The sequence below is a fragment of the Mauremys reevesii genome, linkage group 5 (genome assembly GCF_016161935.1).
Source record: "Mauremys reevesii isolate NIE-2019 linkage group 5, ASM1616193v1, whole genome shotgun sequence".
NCBI lineage: Eukaryota > Metazoa > Chordata > Testudines > Geoemydidae > Mauremys > Mauremys reevesii.
Window position 1 is genome coordinate 93595014 of NC_052627.1, and position 22038 is coordinate 93617051.

Genomic DNA, 22038 nt, shown 5'->3' on the forward strand with positions numbered 1-22038 from the left:
CAGTGCTAGGGCAGAGATCAGGCCCTAGCACTGAAAACAATGATCCAGAAGCACCAAAACATTATACGTGTAAGTATTGCTTCTAAAAGTTCTAATCCCAGGAAAAATTGCTGTGCACAATGAGAATACAGTTAACAGAGAGGGTGTGTATAAAATGTTTTCCATCTACTAAAGAAAGCTACTAACTAGCTGTCACTACAACCCTCCTAAAAGGGAGTTTTGTCTTGGCCTCTTGTGACAGGGCACTATTAGCAGCATCCTGATGGCTGACATTGCTGCAGCCTGAAGAAGGCTGCAGGCCCAGCTGAAGGTAATTATACAAATTCTGTGAGCACCTGAGTGGAAATCACTGGGCTTATGAAGTAATTGGGAGGAAGAGGAAGCAAGGCATAACTCAGAAGGGAAGCTCAGAGAATAAACCTAGGCTGAGGAGTGATGGTAGCATGGAAGCTTCCCCTTGCTGTAAGCCTGTATTATTGTTACTTTGTAAGAAAAGAATAAATACAGACCTTCTTGAAAGGCTGGGACCCTGTATATTTATGAGTATGAAACCACATGAATTGTCCATGTAGTGGAGTATACTGAGGAGTGACAGAGATGCCCTGTGACACCTCTGTATTGCATATTTAATCTGTCATTTGAAAATATTGTCTTTTGGAAACAGTTTTCTAGCAACAATGTATTTATCATTCTCTGGAAACAGAATAACATTCACAATTAGTGCATCTAAATGGCATTTTACAGAGAAAGAAATAGCATGCACTGAAGGTAGAGAAACTTTGAATTAGGAGAAATAAAGCTAAAATAGAATAATGGTGAAGAAAATAATAAAAAATCCCAACAAATCATATCTATTTGCATATGATGGATTTTTTTTCTGTCCCAATGTGGTTGACATTGATATGGCAAAATGCATTAATAGCTTCTGGACACATAACTTGCTGATAAATGCTCATTATTTTAAAAAGCAAGGGGACTCAGTAGGAATGTATTTAATGGATCTTTACTACATGTCTTGAATATCTTGCGATTAAAACATGCTACATTTTCATATGGTTTAGAGGCTGTGTAGCCTGATTTGGGGTGTGTTAGTAGAGTCAGTGGAGTTTATCCACTTAATTTAGTTTTATTTGATTAATTTTCTAATTAATTAATAGTTAGTAATAATTAATAGATATTAATATGGATATGGTTTGCCAATATGTGTGATTAGAAGATAAGGTTCGTCTTAAATCAGGCTTCACAGAATTTATATAAGGAGTTTTGGGGTATATGACAGGAACTTACACTGAGACAGAAATAGTCAATCAAGACCTTTTATTTAAAATCAATGAAACAATAAGTAAATATAAAAATGTTAAAAGCAGTTTGAGATTACAAAGTTACAAATATCACAGTTCTATAAGAGAGATACTTATGACAAATTCACTCTGTGCAATAGACACTTGGGTGTTGTTCACACCTTTGATAAAGGAAGTAATAAAATGGTTATAAGTTTAACCCACTATAAACTAGATGCTTTTAAAGATAAAGCAGAAATTAGAGTCCTTTATACTTACAGCTTTGAAAAGAAATAATACCACGACTTATCAGTAGTTGACAGCCTTCGCAGGGGAGAGAGGGTGAGACAATGGAAGACAGAAAGATGGATGTATCGCCTACCTAATGGTGTATTATCACCCTTTTTATAGGGAGAAATTCTTCCTCCTATGCCCAAATTTGACTTTCCCCCACGGAAATGTTAGGGTACACATCCTCATAGGCTAACATTTTATGTGTGTATGAGTGACAGATATATACGCATCTGTGGTGTACTTGTTAGATTTGTGGGCAAAAATCCCCACTTTCCACCCTTTACTAGGTGAAAGGTCTCCAGACATTCAAAGGTCTGTATTCTATTATTACTCTTCTGAGTAAAGGTCCTAAAGGTTGCTTTCAGCGTCACGCAGGATGTTGGCCAGATTGTCTGGCCTGGATGTCTGTAGGTGTTTTGCATTTCTATTGCAAATAATTCTATAATCTATAAAACCTACACACTTTTATCAAAAAGACATTTTATACAGACCAACAGATTAATCCTCAGGGCTACACTCAGTAGGAATGTATTTAATGGATCTTTACTACATGTCTTGAATATCTTGTGATTAAAACATGCTACATTTTCATATGGTTTAGAGGCTGTTACACCTTCTTCACTGGAGATTGGTAAATAGAAGAGGATAAGAGCTTACTAATGCTACCAACTAATGGAGCTACTCCTTTGGCTAAAGTGAGGGGGGTTATGCTTGTAGCCCCAAATGTCCTAGGTTCATTTCCTGGTAACTCTTGGTGAGACATCCTTACTTAAGGTGACCAGATGAGAGGAAGAAAATATCGGGACACATGGGGGGGGGAGGGTCGCTGGCGGAGCAAAAAAAAAAAAAAACTGGAGTGCTGCCGGTGGAGCAAAAAAAAAAACCACTGGAGTGCGAAATATCAGGACAAATTGTGTCCCGACCAAACATCAGTCGGGACACAGGATAAATGCCTAAATATCAGGACAGTCCTGATTTTATCGGGACATCTGGTCACCCTATCCTTACAGGGGCAATCTCGCACCCTGCATGCGATGACTGCACCAGTCCTCAAGATACACTTCTTCAAGGAGGCTTATGAACCATACTTTTTAGACTAGCCTCTGATGTCTGTCTCACTTACCATGAAGCAGCTGCAAGATTATTGTAATTTCCTGACACCCCTTGTTTCTGACACTCCCTCCTGTTGTCCTTGTCGTGATTTAGATTAACTCTCCTAAACAGAGATGCTGTCTTTACTTGCTTTTGTAAAGTGCTATGTATACTTATGGCTCTATATAAATAATAATTGAGAATATACTTGTAATTAATCCCTCTAATGCATAAATACTACTAGAAGAAAAACACAAGAGAAATGTTCAAAGTCTGCTTCATAATCAGGAAATTAAGTGACATACCAAGCCATCCATAGTTAAGATAAAATGTTTTAAATACTAGATTTCAGAGATTTTAAGTTGTTACTTTTCAGCCAGACTTTCCCCTTAACCCAGTCTATTATGGGATAAGTAGGGAGGAAACGTAAGCCATTTGTGAATTGGGTTTTTAACTCCTTGCGAGCTGCTCAGATACTCCAGCTATGACTGCCATGATAAAAACCTGGATAGACAAATAATTTCTGATATTAATTAATACTATACATAGCTGTATCTTTAGGGCAGCTTTGCAAAATCATCTAAAATATTTAACAGATGAGGCACAATACCTATTTTCTCACCCTGACGATGATGATGATAAAACTAATGATATTTTACTCACTTGTCAAAAATTGAATTTGCGATGCTACTTTAAGAGGAGCATGAATAGAATACAAATTTTCCTAGTGGTGGTAGTTGCAGGAGACCAGAAACCAATATCACAAGTGAGGAGATACATTTATACCATGAAAGGCACCTCCTTGCCCTCAAACAGCATTTACTCTAAATCAATAAACATATTTTGGAGAGTTTTACTAAATTCTACATATATTTCTTTTAGGAAAGAATAACAGGTACAAAACTCAACCTCACTCTGGTCCAGTAGGATTACAACATGCTGACACTTAACTAAGTAAGAGTGCTTCAGAACGCTGGAGAATTTGGGATTCAGGTACTGATTTATAATTTTGTTAATGTTATATCTCTATACAGTCAGGGCATAGTTATGCATGATTTTTTGATTGTGAAATTTGTAATAGTCCTGCAGTTTTGAATTGGCCATTTTTACTGCAAAAGTGATAAAAATTAAACACTGTTTTATTTCTGTGCAGCCTTGTACCCCTCATGTTGTCTGCCTGCACTCTACTTATCAGTGCTTTTCCATCATTTCCCCACTAGGGGAAATTTGCTGATAATGTGTGTCTTCCTATATGGATGACCTTAAAAGGGCAAAGTGTCAGCCAGTCTCTAATGCTTTATACCTTCTCATCCTGGGCCATCTGCCTCACCCTGCCCTGAATGACCTTTGGACCCCATACATGACCTTCTGCTGCAGATTTGTTAGAAGAGTTGTGGGAGGTGGGACAGGAAGATCTTCCATACTCTGGGTTGCTAGGATATTAGTTTACATTCATTTTGGATGAATAATTTACAATAGATAATTTATTCAACAGATTCCTCCTTCTTATTCAAAATTATTCAGCAAATAATTCTTGTGTTTAATTCCTGATCTGTAGTTTGTTCCCAACTTCAATCCATATATTCAGAATTTGAAATTAGAACCATTTTGATTGGACAGGTTACTTGGTGTTTTTCTGTTCCCTGATTGCATGCATGCACTTTTTGAGTCTGGTTTCTGATGGAAATACTTAAAATTACATATTTGAATTTTTGTTTTCTGATTCTGCAGTACTTATGTACAACTTGCTTTTTTTGACACCCCCACCAGTGAAAGCAATTTGTTAGAAAATTTATGGAAAAAGAAAAAGGTCTGAACCGTTAAAGTGAATTTAATTTAAAAATTCAAAAGAACACTCACAGAAAACATTCTGCAAACTTCACCAGCTCTACTTCAGATAGGGTTCTTTAATATTTTTGGGTTGGCATTGAATGAGTATGCAAAGGAGAGGAGCCTGAGGAAAAAACAAATATGATTTTTTTCCCTAAAAACATTTGGAGAATGAAGAGTCATGAAAACTAATTAAAGGATAGAAGATTTAGAATTTTAATTACTCTACAAGCAATGATTCAAGTGAGTTGATGGACAGGAGAAAAAGTACTTTCTTATTTTAAAACTAGTGCTGTTCTTAGAAAAAAAGGGGTATTGAAACTAGACAACAGGTTACAGAAGCAGCTGCACAATGAGTATTCAATTTATAAAACATTACGTGAACCAGAAATCTAACAGAGGCGAACAAATTGCAAGCTCCAAATCACTGAACATTAGATTGAATGTGCTTTTGTGCCCAAAGTAGAAAAAACAGCAGATAAGCAAAATATGGCATTAAAAAAATTGGATCAGCTGTTTTACTAGCAAGACATCCATGAACACTAGATCTGATAGGGTGTTTGATTTTGTTTTAGAAATGTGCATAGTGTGAAACCAATTGAAACCACAACCATATACCATCATTACTAAATACTAACAAATCAGAAGATCTGGGCATCAGCTCACTTTCCCCATAGAAGGATTTAGGGCCTGGTTCTCATTTACACTGATGCTATTTTACACTGCTCTTAGCAGTGTCCAAGAGGCCTGAATGTGCAAATAAATTACAGTTCTACCCACTTTAAAATCTCCTTATAGTACCAGAGTGGTGGAAAATGGCCTTAGTGTAGATGAGAATCAGCCCTTTAATCTTTTTTATTAATGTACAGAAGGGCAAAAAATGGTTCATTTCACTTGGCGCAAAAGCAAGATCACCAGAGAGACAACCAAGGATGTCGAAGGCATGAGGGCTACTATCAACTTTCAGGGAGAGCAGTCAGTGACCAGACCTTAAGTTTCGCATCCTCATAAAAGGAACCAGTGAGAGAGTTTCTTTCTCTAATATCATGTTCTTGTTTTGGATGAATGAGCACAACCATTTTCCTGCTATTTCTATTTCCTATCTAGGGAGACAGGGAGCAGGGATTAATTAGATATGAGGGATGTTGGAAGTAGGGACTAAAAAAAAAAAACAATTTGTTTTTTTAATTAACTGAACTAATCACCAAAATAACTTTGGGTTCAGGCTGATTCTTATTTAATCTATGCTAGTTCAGGCATCCCACACATTCTGTGCAAATTTATTAATAACTTGCAAATACATGGAAGCAGCCACTGTCTTTCATGTGTTCTAGATAGACACAAGGATGATCTTAGCATTAGGATGGTGGTTTGGGACTTGGGAGTCCTACAGTCAATACAATCTGCTACAGACTTTGTGTAACCTAGGGCAAATAATGCAATGTTCTGGATCTCTGGTACCCCTTTGTAAACTGGGAATATTAACCAGGGCTATTGAGATGCTAAATCCATTACTGACTGAGAGAGGCACAGACAGCTTGGTGATGGGGTCACAGAAAGACCTAAGTTAGGTAGGTGTGCTAGTTAATAAAGAAATGTTTAAGGAGGTCTGAAGAGTACTCAACTGCCTGATAAATGAGTTTGCACACTAATGGACAGATCAGCTCAAATGACTACATTTCACTTGGTTTGTGCTATTTGTGGCAGAGGGATTAACCTTTCCATTCTTACAGAAATATTTTTATCTGCCGGGAACAAGCTGCTATTGGCTCATTCTCTTGCCACTGTCTGCACAGGATGAGCCTTGCAAGGAACCTACAGAGAGTAGGTCTGTTTTAACTCCATCCCAAATCTCTGCACAGACCGTTCTGAGGCAGGTGCTACCACAGATGCACCTTCCAACCTCTACCCTCAATTCAAAGTCCAGAGTCTCTTCCAAGCAGTGCTTCAGAGCATGGGCTTTCATAGGTTGCAAAGGAGTGGGCATAATGTCAGGGAGATGGCTCTTTTCCACTAGAGTGTGAGCAGAGAGAGACCCTCCTGCAGACATTTTTCTCCACATGCACGTGCAGACCCTTTGAACTTCTAATTCTTTTCTGAAATATATATATTGTTACTGATACAAAACCAATGGTCCAGCCATATGAACAGATAGTAACTGGGCAATTTTATATGTGATATAGTTTGCAGTTAGGTAGCTTTTCTTTTGCTTTAGGAAAGTGGTAAATAGTCAGTAACTTATGTATAGCTAAAGTATATTAATAAAAATAGAACCTTAGCAGAAGGTGAACATGTGAGTGCAACTTTTGAAGTTTGGCAAGGCACATGAGCCAGACTCTGTACTCATATACACCAGTTTTATGATGATATAACTCCATTGACTTCAATTGAGGTACTTCTATATAAAATGTGTGTAACAGAATGGAGGATCAGGCCCACTGGTCTTAATTCATCCCTGATGTGATTCACACCAGGGATGAATTTGGCCTGTTATCCACTTGGCTACACACTGTTTGTTTAAAGTTTGGGATTTTACGATGTAAAATTAGCAGCTCCCCTACTGTTTGCTGAATCCACTAGAAGCATAATGAGAACTGTAAGAAGGAAAAAAAAATGTGTGTGAACATAAGAATGTCCATATTGTGTCAGACCAATGGTCCATCTAGTCCAGTATCTGTCTTCCGACAGTGGCCTACGCCAGGTGCTTCAGAGGGAATGAACAGAACAGGTAATCATCAAGCGTGTGCACGTTTCAATCAAATACATGGCTTGCAGAGTTCCAAAGAGACCTTTTTCCTAGCTGGTACCAAGATTTAAAGAGATACTAAATTTCCTGGGAGCTGCTTAAATATTTTTGATGATGCAAACAATTAAGGGTGAAATTCTGCCTTTGCTTCTCTCCGACTCTTTGAACAGAGTGAATAGAGTGATGATAGCCAATTGGAAGGCCCCTGAGCCTTTCTGTGTACAGAATGCTACAATGGTGCTAGGCAACTTTGGGCAGCATGCTCAGCAATGTACAATCGTGCGCACAACAATCAGTTTGGTTCCACTTCATTTCTGGGTTCAATGTAAGATGTTGGTTTTAACCTATAAAGCTTTGGGTCATAGCAATTTAGAGCTTGTTTACCTAGTTATTGGGAGCAAAATAACTAAATTGGTGGTAATTTGTACCTTTAGTTATTTCAGTGCAAGTCTGTATGTGGACACTGTTACTTAGAAAAAAAACCTCTCCACTTCAATATCACTTAACTCAATTGTGTACTAACTTAAATTATATCAAAATACAGCTCTCTTGTTCTAAAATAAATATCCACACACAATCTTGCCCAAAAACTGGGGTTCCAGAAAATGAGCCTTAAGTAAATCTGGACATCCACCATGGTCCAATTGGATTAAAAAAGCAGCTCTTCAAGTTGATCAAATGCAATCCCCAAAAAAGCTAGTATGACCAGATAGGCTAGTTCACTCTGCACAAGAGCTACAAAAAGTCAATAATAATGCTGAGCATTTTTAAAGCACTTCCTGTATTTAAAGCACCGTACAGATATATTAAATTAAACATTTATAACATTGTTGCAAGGTAGGTGGGTGTGATGGGTGTCCACCCCACTCAAGAGCTGAGGGGGTTAAGGTGGCTAGGTAGACCAATTAACTGTCCAGACTGCACCTGGAGAAGGAGCCAGGGAGCAGGGATTAATTAGACATGAGGCTTTCCTGGACAGGAACAGGAGGAAGCTGTATAAAACCTTGCTGAGTGCAACTGGAGGCTGCAGGGAAGTAGCCTACAGTTGCTCCATGGAGAAGGGAGGTGGTTTTGAGACTGTAGAGCAGGGGTCGGCAACCTTTCAGCAGTGGTGTGCCGAGACTTCATGTATACATTCTAATTTAAGGCTTCGCATGCCAGTAATACATTTTAATGTTTTTAGAAGGTCTCTCCATAAGTCTATAATATATAACCAAACTACTGTTATATGTAAAGTAAACAAGGTTTTCAAAATGTTTCAACAGCTTTATTTAAAATTAAATTAAAATGCAGATCTTATTAGTTTAATGTGATTCTTGTCCTTGCTTTTCCTTGCTGAGTTTTCCAATGTCTCGTGGCACGTATTTTGGATACTTTAAGCTGCACACAGGCTTCTGAGTGATCAGTTGTTAACCAGCTGGAACCCCAGATCGAGAGCTGAGGTGAGTGGAGCTAGTGGCTGGTAGGGCTGAGCAGGGCCAGGTACCTGGACCCTGTCTGGCAGGGGGCATAGGCTGGAACTCCAACCGAAAGCAAGGTGAGTGGGGCTGTGGCGGGGACCCCGGCTGGCAAGGGGCCAGCAGCTGGAATCCCCAGAGCAGCGGCGGGCTGAGCAGGTCAGCCCGCCTAGCACTGGGGCTTTGGCGGTGGGCTGAGCATCTCAGCCTACCCTGCTCTGGGGTTTCGGCCGCTGGCTCCTGCCAGTCAGGGTCTCAGCCTGCTGCCAGCCTGGGGTTCCTTCTCCCAGGCCAGCAGCGGGCGCTGAGTGGGACCGGCGATGGGACCCCAGCTGGCAGGAGCTGGCGGTGGAAACCCCAGAGCAGTGGCAGGCTGAGCAGCTCTGGGGTTTCAGCTGCTGGCCCCTAGCCAGCTGGGGTCTCAGCCCGTTGCCAGCCTGGGGTTCCTTCCCCCAGGCCAGCAGCGGATGCTGAGGGGGACCAGCAGTGGGACCCCAGCTGGCAAGGGGCCAGCAGCGGGAACCCTAGAGTGGCGGCGGCTGAGCAGCTCAGCCCGCCCCATGTGCCATCAAAATCAGCTCGCGTGCCACCTTTGGCATGTGTGCCGTAGGTTGCCAACCCCTGCTATAGAGTATAGTCTACAGTCCCTCTCTTGAAGGAGGGAGTTTGCGCTGGCAATCCTGGAAAGGGAGGAAACCAGAAAGGTAAGAAAGCTCAGGGGAAGAGCAGTAAGGCATAGGATAGTGTGGACATTGGCTGTTGATGAGAGGACTCCTGAGTGAGGCCCAGGTTCCCCTACCAGCCAGTGGGGCAGTGGCATAGACCAGCCAATGAAGAGTGGACTGCCTGGGACAGTTTGCCTTGAAAGACTTTTGATGCCCAGGAAGGGGGGTGAACCCTAGTGACCTGGTTGGAAGACCAAGTCATGAAGAGAAAGCTGCAGCTCCTGGAGTGAAAGGGGCCACAGGGTGTGAGAGGATGATGGGTGGAGAGACCACCAGAGGAGGGAGCACCGGCAGCTGGAAAGATCTAATCCCCAGAGTGGCCAGGAGGAGGCACCCCTAGTGGTGAGTCAACCCTGTGACAGTGGGCAAGTGTCATTATTCTCAATTTACAGAAGGGGAAATTCAGACACAAAAGTGAGGTGACTTGTTCAGGGCCATACAGTAAACCAGTGGTAGGATCAGAACTCAGGACCCACTTGGCCTGTGCCCACTCACCATGCAGCTTTCCATCACTTATGACTGGCAACCACAGAGTTTCAACTATTTTATTTTAACAAAGGCTACAAAATATTGTAAATTAATCGAGTATATTTGCTCTGCAGAACATCTTATTTCCTTGTAATTCTAGTTCCTCTTTTTTTCAGCTTTGTGATTGGATCCATATTTGAAATCGGTAATTGTTCCTTGCTTGACTCTTTTTTCTAACAAGTTAATAGCATTATAATTTACCTAAACTAAATCCTGCAGCGAAAATCCTGCAGTAATGTAGATTACATTCATTTGTTACAAACTATTGCTCCCATTACTGCACAAATCTTTCAGTAATCTCAGCTGTTTATTGTTAATAAGATATTACTACATTAAGAAAGCTATTCATTTAAATTTTTACATTTGCCACAAAAAAGTGATTAATTGGTATTAGAGACAGTGAATCAACATCATCTGACATAATTCAATGTTTCCTGAGAGTCTAATGTTAAGTAATTTTCACTTCACTACCAAAATTTTAGACTCCTTTAGGGACTTGTTCTGTCATTAATTCACACAGCTAACTACTTTTTAATGTTAACAAGAGTTGCACCTGCATATTAATAGCCTAACATCCCTCTCAGTGTTTTTGACTGGTAATTGCTATATTTATGTTGTTTAAAAGGTCTGTATTTTTATATATTAAATGGTCCATTTTCTACTCTATAAAACATATCAGACAGAATAAACATGCCAGCACCATGTCTTTGTACCTCAGATTGGCCTTCCACCTCTGCCAGTACCCCAAAACACCCCGTCAATTATCAACCCACCCTGTTATGATGTTGATGTGTATATTTCTTGCATAGGCGGGCATTTTCACCTGGGCTAATCATGTCTCATTGGCTCTTCCTCAGGATTGACATAGGTCCTTCATGTGCAGATAATCAGAAAAGTTAATACAACCCCTTGGTGTATTAACTTTTCTGCAGATGCATTTGATGGTGCATGGGGGCTTTTGCAGGCATAGGGAAGTCCTTGGAACTATGGCTTCAAAGAAGGTAGGCTGCCAGAAAACCATTGAGAGCTAGAACTGTATCAGACATTGAGGGCATCCAGGCAGATAACCTTGGCTGACTAAGTAGGGTGACCATATTTCCCTATGCTGAATACAGGACACCTGGTAAAATTACTTGTATTCAAGCAAGTTCAATGGCAATCAATCGTACAACTATTCAAATTAACATCAAGTTGACTGAGCCCCTGTTAAAAAGAAATACTGCATACTTGGATTCTTTTTATTTACTTTCTTATCTTTAAGGCTTTAGGGTTCACACAAGGAGGGGTGACACACACACTCCCATACACCTCTTACACAGAGGATGTGACGGACTAACCTGACCCTCCCTGCCCAGTGCTCTCTGCCCCCCGTGCCTAGCTGGGCCCCTGGGATGGAGCTGCTTCTCCTGGTACCTGGCACCGCATCTTCCTGAAGCAACACATGGGGGGGCATGCAGGGTCACATGCCCCCCCCCCCTTCCAGATTTCTGCCAGGGCTCACACCAGAATGTGGCCAGCAGCAGCCTTTCTGCACTCGGTGGGAGGGAAGGGATGGGAGCTGGTAATGGGGCCAGCACATCCCTCACCCGCGTGGCTTCCCGCCGCCCCGATTGGCCTGGGACGGCAACCCGCAGGCACAGCCATTGGGAGCCGCGATCGGCCGAACCTGCCGATGTGGCAGGTAAATAAACTGGTCCGGCCTGCCAGGGTGCTTACCCTGGCGAGCCGCATGCCAGAGGTTGCCGACCCCTGCACTAGACATTGTACAAACAAGTAACTAAAAAGATAGTCTCTTCTCTAGAGAGCTTTCAGTCTAGGTGTTCAAGCTCTTTTTTTTTCCTTTGTGAACTACTTGATTGTGTAATAATGTGTAAAAAATTAACCACCTGTATAACATTGGAGGAAAAGGGATCCATTAATCTAAAACTTTTTTGTCCATTACTTGAAAACAGTCCATTCTGCACTTTGTGTGAGCAAATTCTATGTAAAAGCTGTGTAAATGATGTGTAACACTTTTATGAATCAGCTCCTTAATAGCAAATAAGCTCCTTTGACACTGAATAATGGTGTTTAATGACAAAAAGAAACTGTACACTCTGCAAACGTGGAAGAATGGCCAGATGGTAAACTACAATGTGTGTTTTATCAGCAGCCTGCCATTCTTTGACTGGAGGCCAATTAAAAGTATTCAGATTATTCTAGGTATAATGGGAAAAGAAAGGCAGAATGCCAGTGAAAGAGTCCCAGGGAAGGCATCATACTAGCTGTGAAAGAGACAATGACAAGACTACAAGGAGTCAGATATAGCAGTAAAGTGACTTTCTGCTAGTTTTTTTTGTTTTGTTTTTAAATATCAGGCTTTTATGTGGTGTTGGACCACGTTAATGTGTGGGTATGCAGATAGACAGGGCCCTAATACAGTGGCTTTCAACCTTTCCAGACTACTGTACCCCTTTCAGGAGTCTGATTTGTCTTGCATACCCCCAATTTCATCTCACTTAAAAATACTTGCTTATAAAATCAGATCTAAAAATACAAATGTGTCTCAGCACACTGTTACTGAAAAAATTGCTTACTTTCTTATTTTTACTATATAATTATAAAATCAATTGGAATATAAGCATTGTACTTACATTTCAGTGTATTGTATATAGAGCAGTATAAACAAGTCATTGTCTGTATGAAATTTTACTTTGTACTGAATTCATTCATGCTTTTTATGTAGCCTGTTGTAAAACTAGGCAAATATCTAGATGAGTTGATGTACCCCCTGGAAGACCTCTGAGTACCTCCAGGGGTACACGTATCTCTGGTTCAAAACCACGGCCCTAATATATTCAACATAGTTTGATACTATACGTGGATTATCAGGTTTTAGATAATCCTCTGACATTTCAGCCACATATTTCCATGTATATGCAGAATGAATTTACAGTATGGAAAAATATAACTTGGAATAGAGTAGGTCATTTAAAACAAATTATGATGTTCTCATAACTTTTTTCCTTGATGGAATATTATGAATTGTAATAGACATAGTTTACATTACATAATTGATACAACACAAACTAAGAGGCTAGTCTAAAGCCCATTGACGTTGATGAGCATCTCTGTTAACTGCAATGGGCTTTGGGTCAAGCCATAAGAGAGAGGTAATAAAGGTTGGGTCTATAGTAATTCCTAGGAGGAATGGCAAATGACAGGGCAAGGGACAGACTGATTTAAGTGTCCAAATGTTCTAAGAAAGTTGGTCTGTGGACAGCTGGAGAAAGCTTAAATCTATATGTAGAGGATACACAGTCCACAAAGCTCAGGTAAACAAAAGAAAAAAATCATAGTGCTGATAGACTTTGTTTTTAATTGATTCATGGTTTATCTACTGTATTAAATGACTTTAATAACTGTTTCCTAAAGCTAAATAGATTAAATATGAACAAACAGCTGTCAATTTTTTTACTGTCAAAAATTTTAAAAACAACTTCTTAGCTAGAGTTGTCAGATTCTCATCTGATGTAAATCAGAATAGCTCCATTAACTTTAGTGGAGCCATGTCAGTACGCACTAATGTATTGGACCAAAGGATACAGTATAAAATTACTTCGTGGCAAAAAAGGAGGTAACAGCTTTCTTCTTCCACAAAAAGACAATGACAAATATACAAATCAAAGATGTGCCTCTTATATAGATTCCTGGCTATCATCAATGCACAGAAGGATAATCTCATTGGAAGCAGCTTCATTTTGCCCTCAAATAAGGTGTGTATGTATATATAGGTAACTGATTCCCAATAATTCTCATTTCTTGGGCACTCTATGCCCAAAGACCTTTGGACACATTATGAAATGCAACAAATACACATATTAAACAAAACAAAAAACTAAGTTGGCCTAATAAGACAACCAAAACCAGCCCAGAGAAAATTTGACCTAAAAATTAAAATATTTAATGCTATCCCTTTCAAATAAATCTAAAAAGGAAATAGTAAGTGATAAATTACACTTTTAAAGTCACACTTTTCAGTGGGGCCAACTCCGATAGTGTTGTTTATGAAATTTGCCCTAATAGCTCTGGTTTCTAGAACTGTGCAAATAAGTGATTTTTTAAAAAAAAGTTCACTGGCCATACTGTAAAGCCATAAAAAAAAAAGGCATTTTGAAATGTTTTTACCCAAAATGAAACTTTTCTCCAGCTCTCCACATTTCACTATGTTTTTGATCTGTTTTAACCTTTAAAAAAAACTTTAATACACTTGATGTACATTTCAAAAATTTTAAGGGTAAAATGAAGCAGTTTTGACAGAATTTTCAGCCAGCCCTACTAGTTACATAGAAGAATACAGGCACACTGGCAGACTGACTAAAGAATCATGAGTTCCTTGATTTAGAAAAATGCTCTAATCTACTATAATTAAACCCCACTTCATGAGAAATTGTTTCTGTTGTTGCATGTAATTATTTTACTTCACTGTGTCTGATTACGATAAATTAAACAGGAAAGAGGAATTTCTATTAAACTGTACATTAGTATTGAAAAATAAGTGATGTGCCTGTAAGTGTAGAGAGACAGGTAGTCTTGTATAAGATATAAGATGCTGAGAAACCTTTGTCATACAATACATCATCACTGGTGATCTAGCGTGTATGAGATCTTTACCTAAAGCATGTTTTTGTCTTCTATGTTCCATCCTCAGCAATTCTTAGCTGAAACAGCAGGAGGAAAAAGGTTATTAGTGGAAGGCCAAAGGGGACTTTTCTCATGTGGCACATTGTTTGTCAAGTAACCACAATAGACTTTTTTTTTAAAATAAAAAGTGAAATTGTGTGTCACGCCGGATTTCACAATTTTCAACTTTTGATTATTAGAATAGAAAGGGAAGGCTGAAAATTATGCAGTAACAGCCATCATCCATTTTGAAGTTACAATGATGAATACTTTGGGCAATGGAGTAGTTCAGCTGCATAAACCAAAAGCCCAATATTTCAGAAACTCAGTATTTTAAAGGTTTTTAAACCACGGCTTAAAATATTCTGTTTCTTTGATTTGGGCCACACAAACACACAAAAAAAGCCTTATATAGAAGCTCCGTCACTGAAAACCTCTAAGGAAGAAGCATTCTAAAGTTAAGAAACATATAAATAGCAAACAACAATATGTAACTGCTATGTATGTATCAAGTAAGTATGTATGCACATTGAATTTTTCATCTTTTAAAAAAGTTTCCACTGCAAGAAACTCTTGGCTAACATTCCTGATTTATTTATGCCTTTCTTAAGGGATGACAAATTACAAATGTGTGATCACGATCATTCACTTTTACAAAAGAATTTCCCTCATTTCTTATAGCAGTGACAACAAAATGGCTCTGAAGTTGCACAACTAGATGATTCTGTTTGCAAAATTCAGGCCTCTTCACCCCAGAGCTCCAGGATCTGTTCTCTTATGTGGGCTTTGCTCCATGCCCAGGGTCCTACCCTTATTCCATAGATTAATTGCATACGGCCCAGATGTTTTCAAATTAACAAATTGGTCACTACTAACAGCTCTTAAGAGATTAAAAACATCTGCCAGAATCTACAGGGCTTTCAGAAGTATTTAAAAAATGTATATTTCCATGTAGTTACTGTGATCTTTGTTCAAATGTAACTTTACATTGAAAATACCCTTGTTAAGTGCCCTGGACAGAAGGTATTAGTGGATTCCCTCTTGCAATTGCTTGTTAAATGAGATTTCTTTGGTTCCATTGGCCCATACAAAATCCTTCACTTAGGTTTTCAGGACACCTGTCATTTTAAATTGACAGTTTTTCAGTTCAGTGCATACGTGCAAAGACATGTTTATGTAAAATTTGAGGCTTCAGGTATGACGGCTTCTGGGTGTTGTGTACCACACAATGCCATTGAATGCAGAGCACTGTGGGACACTTAGCTTACCTACCAGGGAGTGAGTAACCAGGGAAAAAAGCAAAGTATGGCCAGAAGGTCTGGGAAAACTCAGGCCTTACATAAAATTTCATTAGATGCTGAAGGATATTCAAGATGAAATAAAGTATGTGTATATCTACATACACAGAAATAAGTGCCAGTGCTCCAGAGCTGTCTCTCACCCTATAGCAAGCCTTCAAAATTTCCCTAAATCTACCCCTACTTTTGAGAAGTTCATCTTCTAAAGGGGCACAATAGTTCTGTCAGGCACACACACATCAATATTAGATTACTGAAGTTAAATCCATACACGCAATAATACATTGGCATAAGGAGATAAATTATGGTTGCACTGGGAAAGCAATAACACTGAATTTCCTAATATTTAGATGTTTAAAATCTCAACCCATACATTGTTAATGTAGTTTTTGTTTTCTTATAAATTATTTTGCTTGTGAAAAGTGGTGAATCAAGAACCTGGGACACTGCAGATCACAAAATCAGTTTTTGATTTTAACCTTTAAACTGCACCAGCAAAAGGAATTTCAGGGAGGAGTGTAATGTTGGAGACAGATGTACATGTATTATTGAAAAAGTATTTATTAACACACATGACTTATCTTTCCAATGTCCAGGGCCACCCACCCACCCACACCATGTTTTAAAGTTTACAATGTAATGTGGAGTCTTGTGTAGGAAAGCCTTCTATCCTGAGCGTCCACTTCAGGCTTGGGTCTCCTCAGAGCTGTTTCTCACCAAGTCAGCCTTAAGGCTTCGTGTTTTCTCATGGAGAGGCTCCCAGGGGCTCTGTTCTAGGAAGCAGTGACTTTGAAAGAGAATTGGGGGTGGGTGGAAGGGTATAGTGGATAATCAGCTGAACATGATTATCCACTACAGTGCAATGCTGTGGCCTAAAGAGCCAATAAATTTTTTTGATGCATTAACATGGGAATTTCAAATAATAGAATCATAGACTCATAGACTTTAAGGTCAGAAGGGACCATTATGATCATCTAGTCTGACCTCCTGCACAATGCAGGCCACAGAATCTCACCCACCCACTCCTGTATCAAACCTGTGTCTGAGCCATTGAAGTCTTCAAATCATGGTTTAAAGACTTCAAGGTGCAGAGAATCCTCCAGCAAGTGACCCGTGCCCCACGCTGCAGAGGAAGGCAAAAACCCCCCAGGGCTTCTGCCAATCTGCCCTGGAGGAAAATTCCTTCCCAACCCCAAATATGGCGATTAACTAAACCCTGAGCATGTGGGCAAGACTCATCAGCCAGACATCCAGGAAAGAATTCTCTGTAGTAACTTAGATCCCACCCCATCTAACATCCCATCCCAAGCCAGTGGGCATATTTACCGCTAATAGTCAAAGACTAATGAATTGCCAACATTAGGCTATCCCATCATACCATCCCCTCCATAAACTTATCAAGCTTAGTCTTGAAGCCAGATATGTCTTTTGCCCCCACTACTCCCCTTGGAAGGCTGTTCCAGAACTTCACTCCTCTGATGATTAGAAACCTAATTTCATCTAATTTCAAGTCTAATAGGTTATTTTACCTCTCTATTTGACACTGGTGTTACTGCTGCTGGAATACTGTGTCCAGTTCTGGTGTCAACAATTCAAATAAGATGTTGATAAATTGGAAAGGGTTTACAGAAGAGCCACACGAATGTTCAAAAGTTTAGAAAACATGCTCTATGGTGATAGATTCAAGGAGCTCAGTGTATTTAGCTTAACAAAGAGATGGTAAAGGGGTGACTTGATCACTGCGTGTACTTACCTACATGGGGAACAAATATTTGATAATGGACTCTTCAGGCTATAAGAGAAAGGTATAACAAGATGCAATGCTCAGAGGCTGAAGCCACACAAATTTAGACAGAAAATAAGGTGTAAATATTTAACAGTTTACCAAGGATCATGGAGGATTCTCCATCACTGCAAATTTTAAAACAAGATCAGATTTTTTAAAAAAAGATATGCTCTCGTTCAAAAGAAATTATTTGGGGGAAACTCTATGGCCTGTGTTATACAGGAGATCATCCTAGATGATCACAATGGTCTCATCTGGCCTTGGAATCTATGCATCCAAGTGTCATGACCTTTGAGGAAAACCAAAGCCAGGTCGGAGATGGTATTTGAGCCTCTTCCAAGCCCAAGATCACCCTGTGACAAAAATAAAAAGATAAATAAGTTCTGAAGGAACTCAAATATGAAATTGCAGAACTACTAACTGTAGTTTGTAACCTATAATTTCAATCAGCTTCTGTACCAAATGACTGGAAAATAGCTAATGTGACGCCAATTTTTAAAAAGGGCTCCAAAAGTGATCCCAGCAATTACAGGCTGGTAAGACTGACTTTAGTACTGGGCAAACTGGTTGAAACTATAGTAAGGGACAGAATTGTCAGACATAGAGATGAACATAATTTGTTGGAGAAGAGTTAACAAGGTTTTTATAAAGGGAAATCATGCATCAGCAATCTACTAGAATTCTTAGAGGGGGTCAACAAGCATGTGGACATGGTTAGAGCCAGTGGATATAGTGTACTTAAATTTTCAGAAAGCTTTTGACAAGGTCCCACACCAAAGGCTAGGAATAAATGGTCAGCTTTCAGAATAGAAAGAGGTAAATAGTATTGTCCCCCAGGGGTCTGTACTGGGACCAGTCCTATTCAACATATTCATAAATGATCTGGAAAAAGGGGTAAACAGTGAGGTAGCAAAATTTGCAGATGATACAAAATTACTCAAGATAGTTAAGTCCCAGGGAGACTGCGAAGAGCTACAAAAGAATCTCTCAAAACTGGGTGACTGGGCAACAAAATGGCAGATAAAATTTAATGTTGATAAAAGCAAAGTAGTGCACACTGGAAAACATAATATCACCTATACATAGAAAATGATTGGGTCTAAATTAGCTGTTACCATTCAAGAGAGAGATCGTGGAGTGATTATAGATAGTTCTCTGAAAACATCCACTCAATGTGTAGCAGTAGTCAAAAAAACAAAAAGAATGTTGGGAATCATTAAGAAAGGGATTGATAATGAGACAGAATATCATATTGCCTCTATATAAATCCATGGTACGCCCACATCTTGAATACTGCGTGAAGATGTGTACTCCTTCTCATAACACAAAAACTGGGGGTCACCAAATAAAATTAATAGGCAGCAGGTTTAAAACAAACAAAATAAAGTATTTCTTCACACAACGCACAGTGAACCTGTGGAACTCTTTGCCAGAGGGTGTTGTGAAGGCCAAGACTATAACAGACTTTGAAAAAGAACTAGATAAGTTAATGGACGATAGGTCCATTAATTGCTATTATCCAGGATGGGCAGGGATGGTGACCCTAGCCTCTGTTTGCCAGAAAATGAGAATGGGCGACAGGGAATGGATCACTTGATGATTACCTGTCCTGTTCATTCCCTCAGGGGCACCTGCCATTGGCCACTATCGGAAGACAGGATACTGGACTATATGGACCTTTGGTCTGGCCCAGTATGGTCATTCTCATGTTCTTATGTTAATGATCCTGAATTATGATAACATTGTATACTTCCCCTGAGGCCTTATCCCAAGCCCACAGAAGTTAATGGGAAGTCTCCCAATGACTTCAGTGCAGATTGGATCAGGCCCCTAGTGAGACAGCTGCTCAAAATCAGCATGAAAGCCACCTGGCATTTATGTTCTTTCTTAAAGTATAGCCTGTACAATAGTTATATGTTGTATGCCAATCATTCAGCTTTTATTCCCAGTAGACTTGCACATTTCTGTATTAAGAAAAAAATGAATTGGTTGTGAAATGAGTTTATTTTATTTATTTATTTATTAGTAAATGCTCCATTTACATCACAGAGGCGAACTGCAATCAAACCTATATACCTTTCAGTTACCAAATATTGACAGAGCAACTTTCAGATCAGTGTACAAATCATCTGACGATAAGTGGCTCTTAATATTCAGAAAGCATCCAACTAGCAGTTACATTTCATATTCTGTGTTTTATCTTTAGTGATTATAGCCAAAGTCCCTGGAAAATTGCAGACATGTTTTAAAAAAAAAATGACACATGCTGTTTCTCAAGTGCTTGAACTGAAGATAGCTTTGGGCCAGCCCCTTCCACTCACAAGTTTCACCCTCGAAAGCCTGCCTTGCCTGCATTGCATTTGATGTAGTAAATCAGACACCCAAGAGACACAGGCGAACTAGGGCAGGCTTTTCAAATGCAACAAATAGAGCAAATGGAGTGGGGTAGCTCAGTGGCAATTTCCAGTGTCCTGAAGATGAGGGAGCAACACTTTCCAAACAGGCACAAGAGGCAAGGGGAGAAAAAAGAGCATTTTTATAAGAAGTAGTAAAAATATATTTTTTTCAAACGTGTTGCCATGGGAACCCCTCACAGGGAAAATGGAGCACTAGACCTGACAGTTTCTGGGTCTCCATTCAGGCACAGCCATGTTGTCAACCTGTCCTGATTCATGCAACATTTTAGTTTTAAAATGAAGTAAATAAGAAGGGTTTGAGTCTTTTTTTTTTTTTTTTACTATATAAAGCCCTTAGAGGCCCAAAATGTCAACCTTCCCTATGGTGACTTCTATTATCTTCACTTCTTATTAGTAAGATTGTCAGGTGCTTTGAAATATGAGCAGGAGAAATCAGGAGAGGATGGAAAGGCACTCAGCAGTTCACTTTATATAACCATTCATTCTCCGCATACTAAAACTCACAGCCTAGTTTGATTTCTTAACACACAATATTAGACCCTGGTCTGATAGATGATAAACATATGACACTATGTTTCTTTAAAAACAACCTGTACATACTTTCTATAAGTAATGAAGGAAAATGCTTAACATTTTCCTCAGAGTTTTCTGCAATCTTCCATTGGCCCTGAATATAATCCAGTCTAAATTGCAAGCAGCAGTTTGGTTATTTGTGGTTCAGAAAGCATTCCCATCTTGCTATGTGAATTAAAGTACATTCACAAGACTTAAAATTATTAATTCATAAGATCAATGGGAGATGGAGCCACTAGCCATTAATATTCGGCTAGTCATGCTTCAAAGTAAATTAAATACATAAAGTTGAAACTGCTTTGGTGGAAACTAGTAGAAAAGCATGACACTGACTGTGATAACTGGGATCAGCTACAGTTTTGGGGAACAGGCTACCTAAGTGGATTGTATGGCAAATGTGTTCTGGTAGTTTTATAAAAGACCTAACCAGTCTTGCACTTTGTTGCAGGCACATTGTTATCGGAAAGGCTAACCTGAAATGAATCTGTGTTCCTCTGAATTCCCTTTTAAATATAGTAGAATTTCCATTGAGAAGAGAGAGAGGTTTTTATCAAAGGCAATTTTACTAGGTAGGTTTTTATTGTTAACACTTTGCAGCATTAAGGAAGATATTGTCTATATCCTTAATGAATGTTAGGGTTTGATGGTGGATTTTCAAGACTCTGTTTTTCTACAATGTTTTGCCTGTTATATTTACTTCTAAAACTTCAAGACTTGAGAGGATAATAATTGTTAATATCTTTTCCCCATTAGGTATCATATTCAGTCATGAGGTAGACTTCCAAGAAATGGAAAGAAATCAATGTTACATTTTACAGGGGGGAGGGCACATTTCTGTCTTCAGTTAGAAACAGCCTAATATTTACAATTACGTTTTCATTGCTGTGGTACTCACAAGCCACGTACCCAAGCTGTGTAATTAATTTTCTACAGGGAGAGCCAATTCTTCCCAGCACAAAGTCCATTGGCAGTAACAGACTCACTGGGAATCACTTGTATGGGAGGATTAATTTCACTATTTTGTTTGCAAAGGATGTATTTCTAGGCACTGATTGATTAATAATAATTAATGAGTTACAGCATGAAAAACACATGATAAATTACAAAAAAGTTGTTAATAGCTTGTGATATAGCTGGGCCCAGATCCACCTCTAAATCCTTGTGATGCAGTTGGCCCAAGATCCACCTCTAAATCCCTTCAATAAATGTAAGCTGCTGATTCCTCAGCCACATATGCAGCTCTTCAGAGCTCTTATAAAGCAGCTTTTATATTCACACTAAAGCGTCGCTCCAAAGAACTCAGGCTTCTTAACTCTGCTAAATATTCCTTTTTGTTTTGGTTTAAAATAA

At 39.3% G+C, this 22038-nt stretch overlaps 1 long non-coding RNA gene across 2 annotated transcripts in view; it reads left to right on the forward strand.

Annotated features, from left to right (window-relative positions):
- The first annotated feature begins 362 nt into the window (after positions 1-362).
- Positions 363-22038, forward strand: part of LOC120405786 — a 122471-nt gene continuing 100795 nt past the window's right edge. For both annotated transcript variants that reach the window (XR_005598874.1, XR_005598876.1), the window contains exons 1-2: positions 363-462; positions 3549-3659. This is a non-coding gene — a long non-coding RNA (uncharacterized LOC120405786). The remainder of the gene's footprint in view (positions 463-3548; positions 3660-22038) is intronic.